This window comes from Euphorbia lathyris, chromosome 10 (assembly GCF_963576675.1).
Source record: "Euphorbia lathyris chromosome 10, ddEupLath1.1, whole genome shotgun sequence".
In the NCBI taxonomy this organism is placed as follows: domain Eukaryota; kingdom Viridiplantae; phylum Streptophyta; class Magnoliopsida; order Malpighiales; family Euphorbiaceae; genus Euphorbia; species Euphorbia lathyris.
In genome coordinates this window covers 31,040,369-31,063,492 of record NC_088919.1, presented here as the reverse complement: position 1 = coordinate 31,063,492, position 23,124 = coordinate 31,040,369, and the positions used below count along the sequence as shown (strand labels likewise).

General features: G+C 38.9%; 1 non-coding gene across 1 annotated transcript; it reads right to left on the bottom strand.

Moving 5' to 3' along the window:
* Positions 1-15,227: 15,227 nt before the first annotated feature.
* LOC136210162 (small nucleolar RNA R71) lies at positions 15,228-15,334 on the bottom strand. The gene has a single exon (XR_010677870.1). It is a non-coding gene; the product is annotated as a small nucleolar RNA R71 (small nucleolar RNA).
* Between the last annotated feature and the right edge of the window lie 7,790 nt (positions 15,335-23,124).

Below are 23,124 nucleotides of genomic sequence, written 5' to 3'. Positions count from 1 at the left end.
TACCGCTGAGTACTATAACCGAGTACTCAGCCTCTCCTTTCTATTATTCTAGAAATGATAAAGTGTTTGCCCTAAACAACAATTGCTAAGACACTTTAGATGATTGAAATCACTCTAGACTTTTACACAATAATTGGAAATTGGTGTAAGATTTTTGCTTTGCGTTTCTCACAGAACTTCGAGTATGAATTTGGTTAGTGTTTCGACTAATTGAAGATCTGCATCGATTGAAGCAAATGAGAGGCCTTTATATAGTGACACTTCAAGCACTGGTAATTTCGAATTTCGAAATAACCGTTGGAGGCAAACGGCTTCCTGTCATTGTCACTTTGGACGTGCTCAGTGTCGTTGGCCAGTGAGATTCTTGCATCTTCTGTCCACGGCAACTTTCGGCAGCTTTTCGTCCGATAAACAGAATGTTTCGACATATTTGGCAAAGTCTTCCAGACAGCTTCCTGCGCCTTCTGAACTTTACCCAAAGTAGAAATACTTTGTCTAGAAGTTGGTTCTTGTCTGCCGCTGACTTGTACTTCTTGTCGTTCCACTCAGCAGCTTCATCTCTAAGAAATTGAGAGAAGGATTCTCGATCCTTCTTCAAGCTGAGCTTGTGCTTTGTACAAAACGACCGCGTTTTGAAATCTTGGGCCGTGTGGTCTTGATCAATTGACTTGGGCTTGATTTCCACTTGTGGGCCTTTAGGCTTTCTTTATCATAATGTCTTATAAACAATAAACTCAACATTGAACAAACACATTAGTATGAATAAATCAAAGCATTTAAATTTAATGTGTTAGAATATTTTTTATCAATTACTTAAATAATTTTGTCAAATCAAAATCATGTGGAAAGGTGTTTCAACAAACTCCCCCATTTTGATGTTGGCAAAAATATTTAGTGAAGAACTCAGTGTTGAGCTGCTGACTTAGTTTTACTTTAAACATTTCAAGGTTTAATCAAGTAAGTCTAAGGTCAGTTTTCAGAATTAGGTCAGCTTATGGAACATATTCTTTTTAACTCAGTTTATGCGGAAGATTTAGATATCAGAGAGCGCTGAATATTTCTTTGTTCAATGTGTTTAAGAAGACATATAGAAGAGGTTAACTTATAGATCAACACAGCATACAATCATAACGTAATGTAGACAGTTTACACAGTTGATTTAATGAAGATGCGTTAAAGTTTATCACAAAACATAAGTAAGCATCACACAAGATTGGTCAATTTTGAAAAAGATAGATGCATGCATAGTTTTGTATTCAGGGTCAGCACAACAAAATGCATAAGGGAAAACTACACGTTCAACAAAATTGAATCTAGTCAATCCTAGTCAAGCTATTTTTTCTTATAGTTGAGTTGGGCTTCATGCTCTTTAGCTTTTCCTTTTCCCTTGAATTTCTGCTGACTTCCTGAAGCTTCCTCTGATTGTTGAGTTCTTTGAGCTTGGGCTTGTTCTTTCTCCCCCGTTTTGCCACCATCGAGAGGAGGAGGAATGAAGGTGTCGTCAATGGCAGCATGAGTTAAGCGTTTAGAGAATGCCTTAAGCCTGCGCGTGCTTTCATTAATGCCGTCAAAAACAGGAACACCCTCATCCAAGACAGAACGTGGAATTCTGATAGCCGCGACACTGAGCATACTCAGGATATATGCTTGAGACTTTCCAACCCAATGTATGCTATCAGTGAGCATGGCAAATGCTTGATGAAACATCTTCAGAAAGGACGTGTCAAAATACTGACGTTGAGCATTTGAGTGGCGCACGTGGTTGAAAGTAACTCGAGAGTACTTCAGAATTTCATTCGTCTTGAGCTGGTTAGTTTCCATCTCTTCCTTGCTTAAGTTTAGCAGACGTACAACCTCACTAATTTGCTCAATGGAGCATTGGGAGGAGGAAGAGAGTTGGTGATTGGTTTTCTCTTGCTCAGTGTGAAGCTGGTTGAAGAGTTGATGAACTTCGGTAGAAGTTTCATACATTGAGTTCGCAGCTGAAAGTTGATGAAGTTGACCCTGTAGAGAGTTCATGTGATTGACCATGGTCAGCTGGAGTTTGGCCAGCTTGGTTATGGATTCCTGCCTGGGCTGTTGAGACTGAAATGAAGTCATGACGCTCAGAAGATCCTTAAGACCTTTGATCTCTGTAAGAAGCTGAGTGACAGACGAAAGCTGAGTGGGCTCAACAGGAACTGACCCAGCGGCATCGATATTTGTTTGATGGAGGTCCTGAAGTAGAGCTTGAGCTGAGTCAATGATTTTTCAACCAGACTCATAGGTATTCAAATAAGAGTAGGATCCATCATTATGTGGCTCAGCTGCCGGAATACGAGTAGAACTAGATTGTGGAGGTGTTTGGTTCTGCTCAATATTAGAAGTGCCAGCATGATCAGCGGCTGGTCTTGAGTTTGGATTTCCAGTAGAAGCTGACTGGATTATATTCTACACTTGTATTTATGGAAGAGGATGATCAGCAGAATGTGTTACTTGCTCAGAGTCAGGCTGAAGCTGACTGGATTTGGGAGGCTAAGGAAGTTCAGTATTGACCTGAGCAGGTATTTCCTTAGCTTGCTCAACATGTTGAGGAGCAGGAACTTCGAGCACTTGCTCGGGATCATCTTGGTTTAGAGAAGCAGTTAAGTCGACATGTTCCTTAGGCTGAGAAACAGAGGCTTGCTTTTCCTGTTGCTCTGGTGGAGACTCAATAGGATTAGAGAAGAACCTAAACTGCACATCTGATAGGTCAGTGATCTCATCCCTCAGAGGTAAGTCACTCATTAGATCAATGACGGGGGATCTATGTGCCTTCTTCTTAAGTCTTCCCAGTCTCTTTGTCTTTGAAGGAGAGGGGTCAGTAGGGAATGGACTCAATGGAGTCAGTTGGTGAAGTTTTCCTTTGAACAATGTGTTCCTTTGCTGTTGGCTCAGCTTCTTCTTCTTCAACCTGCTCAGTATAGGTTGTGCCATGTTGGTCAACATCTGATGGCTCATGTTGCTCATCATCCACTGTTTCCTCATTATTGAACTAACCACCCAGTTCTTCTTCATCTTGTTCATCATGTGGTTGCTCAACGTCAACGCCAAGACTTCGTGCATAGTGTGAGTCAGCAGGAATAACAAAGTCAGTGGGAGGTGCATTGATGGGACTTAACCGAGAAGAGATTTTCTTCTTCTTCCTCAGTGGTTGCTCATCAGCGTCCTCTTTCTCTTCTACCTCAGGCTCAGTTTGCCTTTTGAGGTTTTTCGTTGACTTAGGTCCAACCTGACCTTGTTGAATTTGAGGCTTAGTTCCTCTGGACACGAACTTAAGCTTTTTAGGTGGAGAAACATCGTCTCTAGAGGGGCTTTGAACAACTTTCCTCTTTCTTTCCTTCTTTCCTTTACGGGTCTGCATCCCCTCAGTTTCCTAGACAGCGACTGCTTTCCCTTTCTTGGGCATAATTGGTTGATCGTATAATAGACCAAACAGTGCAGCTGTAGTGATCTCTGTGCCCCAAGTGTGGATTTCCTCAACCAAGCTCACCCTGTGATCCTTGAGGATTCTGGTGATAATGGAGCCTAGCCTAAGGGTTCCAGTGTTGGGGTTTAGTGTCCTATAGAAAATTGTTCTAGGATACGAACTTAATGTAAATGAAGTGTTCTTTATATCGTTTGTTTTAATGAGATATGTTTTCATAACTATATAAAGGCAATCCCTTTTAAGAACTAAATAAAGTCTAATAAAAGGAAATCCGTAAGTTTGTTTAAAGTGATTATAAAGTGTTCATACAAGCATGAAGTGAGACGAAACTTTATAATAAACTAATAAACTTAAAACCACCCCAAGTCAAGTAATATGTTCAGGATTGACATATCATTGTTGAGACTTGCATGTAACAATGTCTTCTGTCCCGACAGAAAGCTGATCTCACAAGCTTCATATATACAGATATCTGGACAGTTACATGGATCCAATGAAAAGAAGTTCATTAGGATTGGGGACCCGACTTGAGATAACAGGATGGGTAGATTCATCCTTGTCACCTGTTCATCTCATTGGTATTAATAGGTATAAGTAATCCTCAGACTCAAAGGAATGTTAATTAGTAATTCTGGATTACGGAATGTGACGCTTTGATCCTGTTGTATCACGATCCTTAATAGAGATGACTCTGGGGTGTGAACAGCAGACGTTGGGTATCACAGGAAGTAATTGCAGGATAGTTATACATTGGATTGAGCATTTATCACTCCCGATAAATGGGAGATATGTCCATGGATCGCTTGTGGAAGACTTGACTCTAAATCCTTGCAAGGTGATAGCTTAAGATTGAAATGCAGATTTCTCTTAACCTATCTAATTGGAGTTGACTCGGCCTGTACAAGTAAAACAAACGTCTCGCTATATGTGACTTGAAATTATCCATAGTCATAAGATTCAGTTCAAGGATGTAGTTGATAAAGGATCGAATTATACTGTAACTAATATGGAAAGGTCAAACGACAGAATCAACCTGTCTTCTTATAGCTCTGGGGGAATGATTACGGACTTGCCAATCACATCTTGCGTACATCATTCCGTTATGCAAAGATTAAATATAATTCTTTGAAAATTAATTTAATAGTTGCATACGGTTAGAAGCAATAAGAACCTAATGGGTCACACATAAGACTTGGAACCCAAAAGAGAAACATATGTTAATTAATTGATGGAAGCCCAACTGAGCCCAATAGGGCCGAGTAACTAAAGGGGGGGGGGGGGGGGAAATTTATGTATTAATACATAAATAATTAATTTGATTTTATCAATCCTAATTAGATTAGGATTATGAATTAAATTAATAAAAAGGATAATTAAATTAGGAGTTTTAATGAGATTAAAATTACTCCTATTATTATCCAATAAGGTTATTATTATTATCTTTATATTTAGATATATTAATAGATAATAATTAAGAATTCTATTCCGAATTAAATTCTTATTCAGTAACCTAATTCTATCTAACTAGGGATTGGATACAAGAGATTATAAATACCCCCCTAGTGTGATTTTCGAAACACCCCCAAGCAAACCAAGAGAGAGAATTTCGACCCCCTGTTCGATGACGAGATTATCTACCGCTTCCTTCCGTTCAATTGATTTTCATCTCTTTCTCTTTATCCTTGATCTTGTGTTGATTAATTAGAGACAATCTACTTTGGTTGTTATAAACGGTTGATTCTAACTTGATCTTCCATTGTCTTGTTTTTGTGCTCGGGAACTCGAAGTAAGAGTTGTGGGCACTTCGTTTGCAACGGTAGATAGAACTTCTGAAAGGTATTTCTTTTATCCCTCTTTATATGAAATAACGATTAACGGATCTTGGGTTAATGGAAATAGGTTAAAAATTTTATATTTCCGCTGCTCTACGTTAGCCTATTTTCCATCATCCAGTACTTCTTTGAAACCCACCGATTATGAAGACCGACATGTTTATCGGCGTATAGGTCAGCATGTGCCAGATGAAGCACTGCTCAAAGTTGGTCGCTGAGTTGGTGCAGTTGATCTTGGGGAAGATGAAATTGGTCAGTATGTAATAGGCCATCTTCTGATGCTGACCCATGGAGGTACTCGAAATTTCCCCTACATGACCAGGAGGTTTACAGAACTCAACGGAGTAGTTGATTTTATCTTGGTCACCTGATTTACGAAGTATTGCTCCTTCATTTTTCAGCTTGAGTAGTGAGGCAAGATAAGCGGGGTTGATGAAGATATCCTTCCCTCGAACCTGGGTGACCATGTAGTCCCGATTATCATCCGCGGCTTTTAGGTTAGCGTAGAATTCCTTCAATAACTCAGGATAAGTAGCGTCGCGAACTGAGAACAGCTCGGTCCAGCCGTTCTTTTTGATCCACTCACAGAAAGGTTGCTCAGCTTCCACAAAGCCCTTTGAAAACCATCGAGAGTGGTCAACCTTATACCCCCTCACACTCTCGTAAACTAGAGAGTAGGTGCGTTCCACGGGCTTCTTTGCCTTATCCTTCTGTTGTTTTCCTTTCGAAGAGGTGGCTTGGTCAACCTTGGTTTGCTTCCTCGGTGTAGTGACCTTTGAGTCGTCACACTGACTCGTTTCTTGAGACTTGGTGGGAGTCTCTCTATGTTCCTGCTGAGCAGGAGATTGGGGGTGTTCATCGGAGCGATTATCAGTGTAACCGGCACCGGAGACATTCTGAGAATCTTTTGTCATGATTCTTTAGAGAAGTTTGAGAATTTTCGGAGTTTTTAGAGAAGAGTATTTGAATACCAGAGATTTCTAAGCGTAAAGAGGTAAAAGTGGGAAATCGTCCACTATTTATAGAGGCGTCGAATTGATCTGAAGCGTTGAGGTGGCCGTTTGACCTCGAGATACTCAATCGACAAAGATTCTGACATTTATGACACATTCGGCGCATGTGTTTTCTAATTATCGCGCTTACGTCATCCTAGGTGGCTATTTAATTCGCGTGTTATGCATTAAATTTTGCAACGGATCTTTACTCAGTATTAAGGATTTCAAACGTTTAAAGTTCTGAGTAGTCAGTGTTACGCAAAGGAATAATTCTTATGCTTAGTAGCTTAGCTTAAGATAAACACTCAGCATGTATATCTACTCAGCATGTGATAGTTATTGATTTAGCATAAATCATTCAACATGGTAATTCACTCAGCATGCATACATACTATACTTGGAATTTATTGAAGAGGATTAAACATACCAATGGCTTCTCTAAGTATGTTGAATTGCTCACGAGCCAGTGGCTTTGTGAAGATATCAGCAAGCTGCTCATCCATTGGGACATAGGTCAGCTTGATCTCTCCCTTGAGTACATGATCTCTGATGAAGTGATGTCTTATGCTGACATGCTTCATCCTACCGTGCTGGATTGGGTTCTTTGATAGGTCAATGGCACTCTTGTTGTCACATTTGACTTCAATTGTTTTAGTCTGAACGCCATAATCTTCAAGTTGTTGCTTAATCCATAGGACTTGAGCAACACAGCTTCCAGCAGCAATGTACTCAGCTTCAGTGGTTGACAGGGCTACTGACGCCTACTTCTTGTTGAACCAGGACACAAGACAACTTCCAAGGAAGTGGCAACCTCCTGAGGTGCTTTTTCGTTCAAGCTTGTCTCGTCCGTAGTCAGCGTCAGTGTATCCAATGAGTCTGAAATCATGAGTATTGGGATACCACAAACCTGCATTCACTAAGCCTTGCAAATATCTAAGGATTCTTTTTACAGCTATGTAATGAGATTCCTTAGGGTTAGATTGATATCTAGCACAATAACATACTGAGAACTGAATGTCCGGCCTACTTGCAGTTAAGTAGTGTAGAGAACCAATCATACCTCGGTACAATCTGCTGTCTACTGACTTACCATTTTCGTCAGCGCAGAGGACAGTGTCAGTGCCCATAGGGATAGATATTGACTTGTAATTCTCAAGTTCATACTTCTTCAATATCTCCTTAGCATACTTAGTTTGACTGATGAAGATGCCATTTTTCCCTTGTTTGATTTGAAGTCCAAGGAAGAAGTTGAGTTCTCCCATCATTGACATTTCAAACTCAGTCTGCATCTGCTTACTAAAATCCTTGCACATTGACTCGTTAGTGGCACCAAAAATAATGTCATCAACATATATCTGAGCCAGTAGGGTATCTTTACCCTTCCTCTTAATGAATAAGGTTGTATCAGCTTTACCTCTGACATAATTTCTAGTCAGCAGGAAACTGGTCAGCCTCTCATACCAAGCACGCGGTGCTTGCTTGAGACCATACAGAGCCTTTTTGAGCTTATAAACGTGGTTTGGGAACTTAGGATCCTCAAACCCTGGAGGCTGATTAACATAGACTTCCTCGTTTATAACTCCATTAAGAAATGCACTCTTAACATCCATTTGAAACAATTTAAAGTTCATATAACTTGCATATGCACATAAAATTCTTATAGCCTCTAGCCTTGACACTGGGGCGAAGGTCTCACCATAGTCAATACCTTCTTGCTGACTGTAGCCCTGAGCTACAAGTCTTGCTTTGTTCCTAACCACGTTCCCTTGTTCATCCAGCTTGTTGCGGAAGACCCATCTTGTTCCTATGGTCTTCTGGCTTCTTGGTTTTGGCACTAAGTCCCATACTTCATTTCTTCTGAACTGATCAAGTTCTTCTTGCATTGCATTCATCCAGAACTCATCGAACTCAGCTTCAGCGAAGTTCTTTGGTTCCTGAACTGAGACGAATGCTACGTTGCTGAGGTATCTCCTGAGTTGATTTCTCGTCATCAGGGTGTTTTCAGCAGCATCAAGAATGGCACTTTCTGAGTGTCCTCTTGGTATTCTGATCTCTTTTGGAAGAGTGATGTCTTGAGCTGGTTGTGTTTCAACAATCTCTGCAGGTGTAGATTGGTCAGTGAAAACAATTTGGGTTTCCCTTTTACCTTTGGTCAGCCCTTGAGGTAGTGACTCAGCGGCTGTTTCTTGGTCAGCGGGTGCTGAGTATGGATCATCCTCAGTCAGCTGCTTATCTTTTCCTGCAGGGTTAGTTTCATCGAACTCAACGTGTACTGACTCTTCTAGGACCTAAGTTCGTTTATTGAAAACTCTATATGCTTTGCTGTTTGTTGAGTAGCCTTAAAAGATAGCTTCATCAGCTTTAGAATCAAACTTAGCAAGGTTGTCTTTGGTATTTAGAATAAAACATTTACAACCAAAGGCACGAAAGTATCCAATGTTGGGCTTTCGTCCTTTCCAAAGTTCGTAGGGAGTCTTCTTTAATATGGGTCTAACTAGAGCCCTATTAAGTATGTAGCACGCTGTGTTGACAGCTTCTCCCCAAAAGTACTTTGGAAGCCTATGCTCACTCAGCATTGTCCTGCCTATTTCAACCAAGGTTTTGTTTTTCCTTTCAACAACCCCATTTTGTTGAGGCGTTCTATGAGCAGAAAAATTATGGTCAATGCCGTTGGCTTCACAGAATTCAACAAACTGTTGGTTCTTGAATTCTCCACCATTATCACTTCAGATGTGAGCTAACTTAAGGTCTTTATCATTTTCAAGTTTTCTTACTAAAGTTGAAAACGTCTCAAAGGTTTCATCCTTGCTACTCAACAAGATGATCCAAGTGTACCGAAAAAAGTCATCTACAATGACCAAGGAGAATCTTCTACCACCCAAGCTCAGCGGCTGGACTGGACCGAAGAGATCCAAGTGTAGCAACTCTAATGGACGCTTAGTTGAGACAATGTTTTTACTATGAAAAGATTGTTTGGTTTGTTTTCCAGCTTGACAAGCGTTGCATAATTGATCCTTTTCGAACTTAAGTTCTGGCAGTCCCTCAACTAATTGCTTTCTTGCTAATTTGGCCAGGAGGTCCATGCTTACATGACTGATGGACGAAATGTGTATCGTGCAAAACTAAGGGCAAGTGCACCCCATCGTGATCAAGTAATAAAGAATAAGTAGAGTATCGTTCCCACGAGGGTTGTGTTTATAGCTATTGATTTTTGTGAATTTCTATTATCTAAGCAATCGAAACTTGAATTGGTTGTGATACGAAATTAATGAATTTAAAACAACTAAATAAAGTAAACAAGTAAGGAAATAGAATGAGTTTAGATATGATGTGAATCACTAGAGCAAAACTTCACCTAACCTAATATATATAATCAACTCAACAATCCTATCCAAGTTCTTAGTTTTAATCTAGAGACGGTGATTATTTCCTAAAGTAATTAACCAAGCTTTGGTCCAGTCAAGATTAATCCTATTTCACATACAATTATCCTAGCTTTGGTCAAGTCAAGAATAAAGGTATAATGAAAGCATTAAGTTCTCTGAAATAACCTCAAAGTTATGTCGTGAAACTAAACCCCGAAAACCACACCGCATAGACACAGGTCTAAACTATGTAGTTCCATTAATTATCTTAGTGTCGGTCAACCAAAATCATTAATTGTAATTTAGCTAAATATTGTCCAAATATCTAACTAGGAAATTAAGCTCCATAGTTTAATTCTCTAATTAATAAATTATGAACTTGAAATCAGATTGCAAGTAAATCATATAATTCGATTAGGATCCGCCATAGCTCTAGCTATGGAGGAGTTAGTTCATGGTAGATGGAAAGAAAACAAGAAATTTAATAGAAAACATAATTAAAGTAAAGGGAAGAAAAGATGAAGTGAAAATAAACTTTGAAATAAAAACTAGAATCGGTTACAAAGGAAGAAAGGAAAAGAACAAAAAGAAAACTATAAAAAATCTAAAAGAGAGCTAAGAAGAGATGGTGAGGCCTGTTCCATGTTTGTTCCAGGTCTGCTTTCATGCTTCCAAATGTAGGTATTTATAATTGCACATGCCTTCATGCATTCCTTTAAAGTTCCAACTTTAATGCCATTAAAGAGAAGATTAATGGAGGATTGAATTCTTTGCTTTAACTTCTTAACTTTAATGTAATTAAAAAGAAGATTAATGGAGAGTTGAATTCTTCTTTGCAACTTTTTAACTTTAATAGAATTAAAGAGAGCATTGAGTAGTGTAACTCCTTCTTGAGCATTCAAAAGACTCTTCAAATAGTCATAACATTCCTTGGATGGTTATTGAGGAATTTATGACAATAAAGACTTATTTAAAAAGTCATGGATTCTTCATTCTTGAACTGCTACGATGTCGCGACTGGAGGGAGTTCGGACGGGGCAACTTTATTTACTTCAGTAATGATTGCATAATTGCATTTTTGCCTCAAATAATACCTAAAAGCATACGGAACAAGCATTATTTCTTAAAACACAAAACTAAACATAAAACAATTATAAAATATTAAAAACTATCTTAAAATGTATGATTACTATAATTAAAATATATTAAAAACTATATGAAAATGCAAGATAACAAATACCAAGTCTCATGTGCCATAGCCAGGAATTTTCTTCCTTTGACACTAAGCATACAGTTTTTGAAAATTTCTTTTCTAAGTTCAGCATAAAGACATTATCAATACGAGGGGCAGTTAAAATCAACTCATTTGTTTTACCCTCGAATATTTTACATCCAGTGTCATCAAATATAACTTTTCTCCCATTATCACATAGCTGAGCTACGCTGAGTAAGTTATATTTGAGTCCGCTGACTAGAGAGACTGACTCAATAGTAGGATTACCACCAACGGTTCCTGACCCTACTATCTTACCCTTTTTGTTGTCTCCGAAACTTACGCTTCCACCTCGTTTACACACAAATGTGATGAATTGAGTTTCATCACCAGTCATATGCCTCGAGCATGCGCTGTCAATGTACCACATATTTGACTTCTCAGCACACCTCAGGCTTACCTGCAATATAGCTAGTTATTTTTAGGTACCCAAGTCTTTTTGGGTCCTTGTTTGTTAGGCTCAGCAGGTAAAGCATCATATTTAATCTTATGACGACACACTTGGACAGTGTGTCCAATTTTCCTACAGAAGTCACAGCTGACCTTCCGTTTAGGATATCTCACTGACTGGTCAGCACCCCAGTGCTGAGCATGTCAGCACACCTTTATGGTGTGTCCTTTCTTCCCACAGAAGTCACACTGGACATTCCGCTGAGGATTCCATCTCTGCTGACTAGTACTTCGGTACTGAGTGTTCAGAGGAATATTTCTTTTATTCGGAACCTTAAGTTGGTTCTGAATAGATGTGACGTCCTTTTTCAGTTTCTTAGAATCTGATTAGACCTCAGAGACAAACTTTTGCATAATTTCTACGTTACTATGCAAAGTTGAGTTGTCTTGGAGAAGATATCGAAGGTCACTCAGTTTGACCTCTTCAATCTCGTCACATCGCCTGCTGAGTGCTCTAACCTTCTTGTTACACTTTTTAACAAGTGTGTAGAGGTCACTCAGGGCATTAATCATTTCATTTCTGAGCAAGGGTAGTGATATTACCTCAGTTGAGTGTACCTCATCGTCAGATGCAATGGAGGGGTCAACATGCTCAGAAACACAAGGCTCAGCAAGCTCATCTGCCATGAAGCAGATCTTTGCTGACTCAGTGGCATCAGCTTCTGATGATGATGACTCATCACTATCACTCCAGGTTGCCACCATTGCCTTCTTGTCGTTCTTCCTTTCCTTCCTCAAGGTAGGACAACTTGATTTGATATGGCCAGTTTGATGACATTCAAAGCATGTAATGGGCTTTGAGTTGTCCTTCTTGTACTTGTTGTCGCTTGACTTAGCTTTGTACTTATCAAACTTCTTGTAAGGCTTCTTGGAATATTTATCATTTTTTCTGAACAACCTTTTCATCTTTCTAGTGAACATTGCCATTTCTTCATCGTCTGTTGAGCTCCCATCAGTGAAGTCAGCTTTCATGATAAGAGACTTTTGCTTCTTGTCTTCAGCTTCTCCTTCACCTCGAAGTTCTTCATTGAGATCTCATGGGTCAGCAGCGAGCCAATGAGTTCATCATACTTGTAGGTGGTTATGTCTTGAGCTTCCTCAACAGCAGTTTTCTTGGCTTGCCAGCTTTTAGGAAGACTCCTCAGTATCTTCTTGACTTGTTCTTCCTCAGTAAAGATCTTGCCAAGTCTCTTGAGCTCATTGATTATGTTTGTGAATCTTGAGTTCATGTCAGAGATTCCTTCATCATCATTCATTTCAAATAGCTCGTACAACCTCATGTGCTGGTTCACCTTGGACTCCTTAACTTTGTTGGTTCCTTCGTAGGTGACCTCCAGCTTCTTCAAGATCTCCTGCGCTGACTCACAACCTGAAATTTTGTTGTACTCTACAGCATCTAACGCACAGTGAAGCATGTTTATAGCCGAAGCATGATTTTGTAGCTTCTTGAGATCATCTTCTGTCCATTTAGTCTCAGCTTTAACAACCGTTTGGCCGTCAATAGTTTCAACAGGAACAAATGGGCCTTGGACTATAAAAAGCCATGCACTCATATTTGTTGCCTGAATGAAATTTTTCATTCTGTTCTTCCAAAAGGTATAGTTAGACCCGAAGAACAGAGGAGGCCAAGTAATGGACAGTCCCTCAGGTAGAATCTGAGTTGTCTGATTTCCTAGGAGGAAACGAGTGCTGTTCTCAGCCATTGTGGGGATCAGCTCAAGATAGTTATATCTTGCTCAGTGAGCTTTTAAGCTCTGATACCACTTGTTGGTCCCTTATAACGTGACAAGGTTAGTTCCAAGGGGGGGGGGGATAAGAACTATTTAAAATTTTGTCCGTTAAGACTGACTTCTTTTCTTAAGAAAAGGTTTACACAGCGGCGCTAAGTAATTCTAAGACACAAGCTTAGTCAACTTGTGACTAAGTCTGTTTCTTTCCTTGAGTCAGGAGATAACACTTAGAGTCTATTCCTGAACTCAGCTTCTTAGTGCACTCAACTAAGCATGAGTTCGTTACTTAGTCAGTTTTATAGCAAGCAATATATAAAGGAGTTTAAGGGTTAGAAATATGTTACTCAGCAAACATATCCTGGTTCGGCCTCTCCGCCTATGTCCAGTCCCCGGAACTCGTTCCGAGCTTTTTGAATTCTCTACTAAGCTCTTTAAAGGTAGAGCACGAAACCTTTTACAATAGAAGCCGAGTATACAAGAGTACCTTCCTCTATACCTCTACTCACTCCTATAACTACCGCTGAGTATTATAACCGAGTACTCAGCCTCTCCTTTCTATTATTCTAGAAATGATAAAGTGTTTGTCCTAAACAACAATTGCTAAGACACTTTAGATGATTGAAATCACTCTAGACTTTTACACAATAATTGGAAATTGGTGTAAGATTTTTGCTTTGCTTTTCTCACAGAACTTCGAGTATGAATTTGGTCAGCGTTTCGACTAATTGAAGATCTGCATCGATTGAAGCAAATGAGAGGCCTTTATATAGTGACACTTCAAGCACCGGTAATTTCGAATTTCGAAATAACCGTTGGAGGCAAACGGCTTCCTGTCGTTGTCACTCTGGACGTGCTCAGTGTCGTTGGCCAATGAGATTCTTGCATCTTCTGTCCACTGCAGCTTTCGGCAGCTTTTCGTCCGATAAACAGAATGTTTCGACATATTTGGAAAAGTCTTCCAGACAGCTTCCTGCGCCTTCTGAACTTTACCCAAAGTAGAAATACTTTGTCTAGAAGTTGGTTCTTGTCTGCCGCTGACTTGTACTTCTTGTCGTTCCACTCAGCAGCTTCATCTCTAAGCGTTTGAGAGAAGGCTTCTCGATCCTTCTTCAAGCTGAGCTTGTGCTTTGTACAAAACGACCGCGTTTTGAAATCTTGGGCCGTGTGGTCTTGATCAGTTGACTTGGGCTTGATTTCCACTTGTGGGCCTTTAGGCTTTCTTTATCATAGTGTCTTATAAACAATAAACTCAACATTGAACAAACACATTAGTATGAATAAATCAAAGCATTTAAATTTAATGTGTTAGAATATTTTTTATCAATTACTTAAATAATTTTGTCAAATCAAAATCATGTGGAAATGTGTTTCAACATAGCGCACATGTAACATTTCGGCACAAAATGCTATGCCCTTAAACAACATAGTTGTTTGCGAAATTTTTGACGTTTGGGGCATAGATTTTATGGGGCCATTTCCAACTTCTTTTGGTAATCAATATATCATTGTTGTTGTTGATTATGAGAGCAAATGGGTTGAAGCAAGTGCATACCCATCAAATGATGCAAAAGTCATCATTAAATTCTTAAAACAATTGTTCGCCAGATTCGGAGTACCTAGGGCAATCATAAGCGACCAATGTACTCATTTTTGCAACACCCTGTTTGAGAAACTCCTGAAGAAATATGGGGTCACTCATCGTGTAGCTACCCCATATCACCCCCAAACAAGTGGGCAGGTCGAGTTATCCAACAGGGAGTTGAAACGAATTTTAGAGAAAATAGTAAATTCCTCAAGGAAAGACTATTCGTCATGTATTGTGCTACCAAATGAAGGAAACCGCCTATTTGAAGTGAAAGCTTCAATGATCCAAATGCTGCAAACAGCTGTGCAATTTGGTGGGTACCCAAATGAAGATCCAAATGTCCACATTCAGGACTTCATCACAATGTGCAACACATTTCGCACCCATAGAAATGAAAGTGATGAAGTGATCAGACTCAAGCTGTTTCCGTTTTCCTTGAAGGACAAGGCGAAGAATTGGTTGAAGAATTTACAACCAAGCTTGATCACAAACTGGGAGGAAATGGCTACACTGTTCCTGATGAAATATTTTCCCCCAAGACAAGCAATCAAGCTAAGGAATGAGGTCTCTCATTTCTTCCAAGAGGAAGATGAATCATTATCCGAAGCATGGGAGAGATACAAGGAATTGTTGAGAAGAGTACCAAATTATGGCTACCCATGTGGATGCAAGTTCAAAACTTCTACAATGGAGTAACCAACGCGTACAAGATCCAAATTGAATTAGTTGCCAATGAAAATCCAGAGGAACTTGAACCTCAAGCATTATACGAGCTAATTGAAAGAGTTGTCAACACAAGTTATAACTGGCACTCAGTACGAAGTGATGGGAAGAGGGTCACAAACAATGCAAATAGTGAGGCTATGACGAAACTTTCCTCGCAGATGGAACAACTGGTTAAAATAATGGAAAAAATGAATGTCTCTACAGTTAACATGCAACCACCTGTCCCTATTGAGATATTATCACCTGATGGTTGTGATTTTTGTAGCGGTCCTCACAGACCAATCGATTGTCCGGGAATCAAACCACGAGCATCCATGCAAGAACAATGCGATTTCATCGCTTGACAATACCACTTAATCCCTATTCGAACACGTATAATTTTGGTTGGAGAAATCATCCCAACTTTTCATGGCAGGATAATCAAAGGCAACCAGCTACTCAACCACCATACAAGCATGATAACCAACGAACAACCTATCAGCCGTAACAAGGCAGCACATCTAATCCACAATATCAGAGACAACCAACTCCTCAACAAAAAGGCAAACCTGATTTGGAATCCATGATGTTGCAGTTCATGAAGCAGACACAGTCATCCATAAAGAGCCTTGAGACTCAAATGCAATAATTTGCAACGGTCATCTCTTCAAAAGAAAAAGGAGCACTCCCAAGCAACACAGTGACCAACCCAAAAGAAGAGGTCAATGCTATTATTTTAAGAGGGGGCAAGGAATTATCTAACACTGTTGATAAATCGGCTGCAGGTAGAACAACTGAACCAAAGATGCAAACAGTTGCACCCCAACAAAAGAAAGATAAATAGTTGATCGAAGATGGACCAATTGCACCTCAATACAAAACACGAGTACCATACCTGGAGCGATTGAAGCAGCAAAACTGTGAGAAGAGACACAAGAGCTTTCTAGAACAACTGACAAAGTTGCACATAAATATACCTTTCATCAAAGCTTTATCCGAAATGCCCATGTATGTTAAATTTCTGAAGGACCTGCTCACCAACAAAGAGAAGTTGGGAAGCGTAGCTATGGTGCAGCTAAACATGGATAGCTCTTCAATGTTACAAGCCAAACAGCAGCTTCCAAAGAAGTTAAAAGATCCAGGGAGTTTTTCTATACCCTGTTCGATAGGAACACTCACTATTCAAAACGCCCTATGTGATATAGGAGCTAGCATCATCCTTATGCCTTACTGAATCTATATGCAATTGGGGTTAGGAGAACCAAGACCTACGAAGGTCACGATTCAATTAGCTGATCGATCCATTCGATACCCCAAAGGCATAGTCAAAGATGTATTGGTTAAGGTCGGAAATTTTATTTTACCCATTGATTTTGTAATAATGGATATTGTTGAAGATTTGGAAGTTCCAATAATCTTGGGACGCCCATTTCTAGCAACAAGAAGAGCTGCCATTAATGTACATAAAGGACATCTCATTCTAAAAATCAATAATGAAGAAGTAGTGTTTAAAATGCATGAAGCTGTTTGATATGCATCTGCCTCTGATGATGCGTGCTACTTCCTAGACACACATGATGAAAATCTCTTTTTTCAGGAACAGTATGACACATAGAAAGATAAAGAAGCAGAACAACTGTTCGACTCAGCACGTAACGAGGAAACCGCTGAAAGCGGCATCGATGAAGTAGAGAGAGACATCCTCCCAGAGCCAACAATAAAAAAGAAAGAGGAATCCAGGTGCCCAGAGTTAAAACCCTTGCCTAATCATTTAGAGTATGCCTTCCTGGATCCACCGAACAATAGACCAGTCATCATCTCTGCCAGACTAGTGAAGGACCAGAAGGAACAATTACTTAATATCCCGAGGCATCATAAGGAGGCTTTAGCATGGAAAATTGAAGATATAAAGGGAATCAGCCCAACCATCTGTATGAACAAAATTCTCATGGAAGAGGATCACAAACCAACTGTGCAGCCACAAAGAAGATTAAACCCTCACATGAAGGAAGCAGTCTAAGCGAAAGTCATCAAGCTCATCGAAGCAGGAATTATCTACTCAATTTCAGACAGTGTGTGGACTAGTACTGTACAAGTTGTTCCAAAGAAATGAGGAACAATTGTGGTCCTAAATGAAAAGAACGAACTCATCCTTACAAGAACAATCATAGGATGGCGAATGTGCATCGATTACAGAAAGCTGAACGAAGTAACACGAAAAGATCACTTCCCATTACCATTCATCGACCAGATACTGGAACGACTAGCTGGTTATCAATTCTACTATTTCTTGGATGTGTATTTAGGATATAATCAGATCCACATTTCCACTAAGGACCAAGAAAATACCACCTTTACATGCCCATACGAGACTTTCGCACACAAACGCATACCGTTTGGACTGTGCAATGCTCCCGCAACATTTCAAAGATGTATGATGGCCATATTTCATGATATGATCGAAAAAACAGTTGAAATTTTCATGGATGACTTATCCATTTATGGAATGACCTTTGAAGCTTGTTTACAAAACCTGGAAGCTGTGCTGGAAAGATGTACAGAGACACAGTTGGTTTTAAACTGGGAGAAATGCCACTTCATGATAACAGGAGGGATTGTTCTAGGGCATAAAATATCAAGTAAGGGGTTGGAAGTTGATAAAGCTAAAGTCGAAGTAATTGAGAAGCTGACTGTTCCCACAACTGTCAAAGATGTTCGTAGTTTTCTGGGACACAATGGATTTTACAGACGGTTTATCAAGGATTTTTCCAAGATCGCACAACCACTCTCTGCGCTATTACACAAAGAAACCAACTTCATCTTCGTTTGGAAATGCAAACAGGCATTCGAACAGCTGAAGGATATGTTAACACACGCACCTATCTTAATTTCACCAGATTGGGGTGCACCATTCGAGCTCATGTGCGACGCCAGTGACATAAGCGTAGGAGCTATTCTTGGACAACGAGTTGACAAGAAATTCAAACCCATACACTATGCCAACAAAAGTTTAATGAAGCTCAACAAAATTACATAACCACTGAGAAAGAGCTGCTAGCTATAGTCTATGCGTTTGATAAATTCTGCTTATACCTTGTGTTGTCTAGAGTAACAGTTTATACCGACCACTCTGCATTAAAATACTTGTTCGCCAAAAAGGATGCAAATCCTAGGCTGATCCGATGGTTGTTACTCCTACAAGAATTTGATCTGGAGATAAAGCATAAAAAGGGCTCCGAAAATCTAGCAGTTGACCATCTATCCATGATTGAAGCCACAATAGAGATCAAACAACCAGACATCCTCGATCATTTTCCTGATGAACAACAGTTTGTGATTTCTACTCTTCCTTGGTTTGCTGATATTGCTAACTTCGTGGCTTGCAAAATAAAACCATTTCGATATTCCACAAATAAAAAATGAAAGTTTTATTCTGAACTGAAATATTATATTTAGGAGGAGCCTCACTTGTTTAAATTATGTGCAAACCAACTGATCCAAAGATGTGTGAGTCAAGAAGAAGGCATGGAAATCTTACACAAATGTCACACCTCAGAATCTGGTGGCCATTTCAGAGCAAACTGAACAGCTGCAAAGGTGTTTCAAGCTGGATTCTTTTGACCAACCATTTACAAGGACGCCCAAAGGTTTGTTCAAGGATGAAATGAATGTCAATGCACAGCTAATATTTCGGTACGAAATGCTATGCCCCTAAACAACATAGTTGTTTGCGAAGTTTTTGATGTTTGGGGTATAGATTTCATGGGCCATTCCCAATCTCTTTTGGAAATCAATATATTCTAGTTGTTGTGGATTATGTGAGCAAATGGGTTGAAGCAAGTGCATACCCATCTAATGATGCAAAACTGGTAATCAAATTTTTAAAACAATTGTTCGCTAGATTCGGAGTGCCAAGGGCAATCATAAGCGACCAAGGTACTCATTTTTGCAACAACCTGTTTGAGAAGCTTCTCAAGAAATACGGTGTCACTCATCGTATAGCTACCCCATATCACCCCAAACAAGCGGGCAGGTTGAGTTATCAAACAGGGAGCTAAAACGTATTTTAGAGAAAACAGTAAATTCCTCACGGAAAGACTGGTCTCTAAAACTTGATGATGCACTGTGTGTCACACCCGACCCAAAACGACATCGGGCATGAAAAGGAAAATAGGATAACAAACGCCTAACAGCTGAAAGTCGAACCGATTTTCTATTAGATAAAAATTTATTTGGACTACCTAAAATTTTATTAATTATTTGGCTTGGACCTGATAATTCTATCAAACTTCCTACGTATCCCGAACATCTTTAAATCTTTTAAATCGGGAATCAAACCCACATAGTTCTACCTATTTTAGGTAGTTCTCTTAATTAGGTAGTTTTCTTAACTTATTATCTCATTTTAACTTATTGACACGTTGATTGATTCGCTAATAACTTAATTGTATATTTCACTTTATTACTATATAATTTAATATATATAAATCACTTTATCGAAACGAATCAAATCGAATAACGTTTTATCAAAACGAATCAAATCGAACAACGTTTTATCAAAACGAATCAAATCGAATAAACCGCTTTAACAAACCAACTCGTAATCAAATAAATCGCTTATAAACCAACTCGTAATCAAACAAACGTAAAACATTATAATTCAAATCATCAAACATTATCAAAACGTAATACAAAATTTGCGTGTGTGTCCATCCTCGAATTCCACCCGTGTAGCTTATCATAACATCAATCATATCAATAATCGAGATATCTCATTCATATCTCGCCTTGCCTAATGTTAGGACTACCAGCTGTGCACTCTAGCCATACCGCCCTTAGGTATGGTCTTACAACTTACAACTCCTACCCCGAGCAATCCTAGATGGACAAAACCATTTTATATATCTTTCAAAATATCACAACATAAAAATCACATTTGGATTTCAATCCAAATCACAAAAATATTAACAACAACTGAGCAGCTTTCACAATCCAAAAACAATTCGTATAAGATTGTCAAATTCATTTTCCAACCCGAATTTCCAAAATACCACGATAATAAATAATTATTTTTCAAAGAATCAAAATCATAAGTATATAAATATTTTAAACAATTTAATAAAATATATTTAAAGCCACTTGAATAATTTAAAACCAAACTTTATTTTTATTTGTCACCAGAATTGCTATTTTAGACCGAATATATCGTTAGACTCGTTATATTATCATAAGTCTATTTATATGTCACCAATTGTATATTTTACTTTATACCGACTCTAATTGGTAAATATCAATACCGATTCTAATTGACAAATATCGATATTAGTCCTTCTATTTATAACTTATTTTAATTCGATAAACTAAAGTCACTTAATTATGATTAAGTTAAAACTAAATTTTAAATCAAACACTGTATCAACTACTATTGTTTGTTATCGAAATTGTAACGTGTAACACTAAACCGATAATCAATTCCCACCGAAGGTTCAGTTAGACTCGTGACACTGCTAAGAGTCTGTTAATACCGAAATTCACGTAAAGGACAACTAGTCTAAAATTTTATATTAATAATTGATAGACGCTAAATCATTAATCGAAAATCTATTAAAATTTGACGAAACTATCAAAACTAGACTTACTCAAAATCATGCTTATAATATTTTAAAAATAATTTAGATATAAAATACTGTTACCGACATATCGTCATCGGTCACCGAAAAGTCGGGGTGATCCGGTGAGTGCTGTTGACACATTACACCAATTATTGATCCTTTAAGTAAAAACTCTACTCTACTTTTTCTCCAAATTTTTTTTTCCAGAAAACAAGCTAAAACAACATACTAACCTTTAAATTGTGTCTATCACCTAGTATGCTTCCTAACTTGACTTGTTTGGCTTGAAAATTGAAGAAATTGGAAGAGTTTTCTTTGGAGGGTGTTAGGGTATGAAAAAGGAAGGTTTGCTGAAGCTTTGGTCGAAATTGTGGCTGAATATCATAAGGATTGAGTTGTGCACATCCTTTTTAAAATGAAGAGGTGTATTTTGTCTTAATATTGGGGTGACACCTCGTGCTTGCTCGCAAACCTCAAATTCAGCCCTCCTAAAGTGTAAGTTAATCAATTTAGGACATATGAATTCATTCATTCATTCATTTAAGTCCTAACTCAATTAACCAATCGTTACATCTTAACGACACATTAATCGTCTACTAATCACACGGTAATCGCATTATGCATACGAAACTTCTACTCACAATGAGATGAATCTAAAATGTATGTATTCAATTATGAAAACATATATGAATGTGGGAAGACTCATATGTTAGGGTTTTGGGGATGTTACACTGTGGGCATACCGAACAGCTTATAAAACACCTATAGGGATGTCTCCCTTTAGGCTTCTGTTCGGGAAAGCATGCCATTTACCAGTTGAGTTGGGGCATAAGGCATATTAGGCACTAACATTTCTAAATTTTGATGCCCAGGCTGTTGCGCGGAACATGTGTGCTCAATTGAATGAAATGGATGAATTCCGATTGTTCGCCTATGAAAACGCACTCAAATACAAGGAACAAACAAAGAAGTGGCATGATCAACGCATCCAAGCTAAGACTTTTAAAGAGGGCAAACAAGTACTCGTTTACAACTCACGCTTGCAACTATTTCCTGGCAAATTGCGTTCTTAGTGGTCTGGACCATTCACTATACATCGAGTATTCCCCCAAGGAGCAATTGAAATCTAGAACAACGACGGAGCAATTTTCAAAGTCAGTGGCCAGCGTTTGAAACACTACCTCATCCATGAACCTCTAGGAACAGTGGGCATCACCCATTATTTGAACACGCCACAATAAATGTAGGGAGGTACGCACCCTAATCACAACCAAATAAAAACTATTTTTATTTTTATTAAGCATAGTTAGGTTAATTAGAAGTATTTATCTTTCATTGCTTCATCTTTAATTACTAATATTTTGCTTTAAGTCCACATTTGAATACATTCTTTTTAAGTACATAGGGATGTACAAACAATCATTTCCCCCACCAACTTTTCACCACTCATGGGACATCCACCGCCCAAGCCGTTTTATCCTTTAATTGGGAATTATCAAGTGACAGGCTGCCAGTCATAAGCATTGATGCGGTTAGCCCTCGTCCTAAACACGTCGAAATAATTCCCTATTCTCACGGTGGAATAAGGAATGTGATTGGTCAAAACGGTTTGAACCACCCTTGACGGTTCATCACCCATCTCCTTCGTGTATAAAAGGCACCACCTTTACTATATAGTCACACTTGCACAATCTCTGCCCTAAAGATAACCCCCACTTCTTCTTTCTACACCATGGCTCGTAAGAACACCAGGTCCGCCACCGCCTCTAAGGGAAAGGAGAAGAAACCAGACGTCAGTTCTAGCACCCAAGACTCACTTGTCTTATCTAAGCATCTCCTAACTTTCTCGAACGAGATTAAGCAGAAAAATTATGAAGCTTTCCAGAACACCGAGCTTTGCGCAACACGATAAATATGCTGGGAGAGTCTACGAGAAGTTGGTCTGGATGTAGAGGTCCGGCAGATGATTGAAGGAGCGAACTTAGCCAAATTTCTAGCCATTGAGGAGCTAGCCTATCATGAGCTCGCGATGGAGTTCATCTCTACTTTTCAATGATACGTCAAGTACATAGATCCTAACCACCATAAGCGCTATCAGTTCCGGCTGATGGGAAATCATATGAACTGCT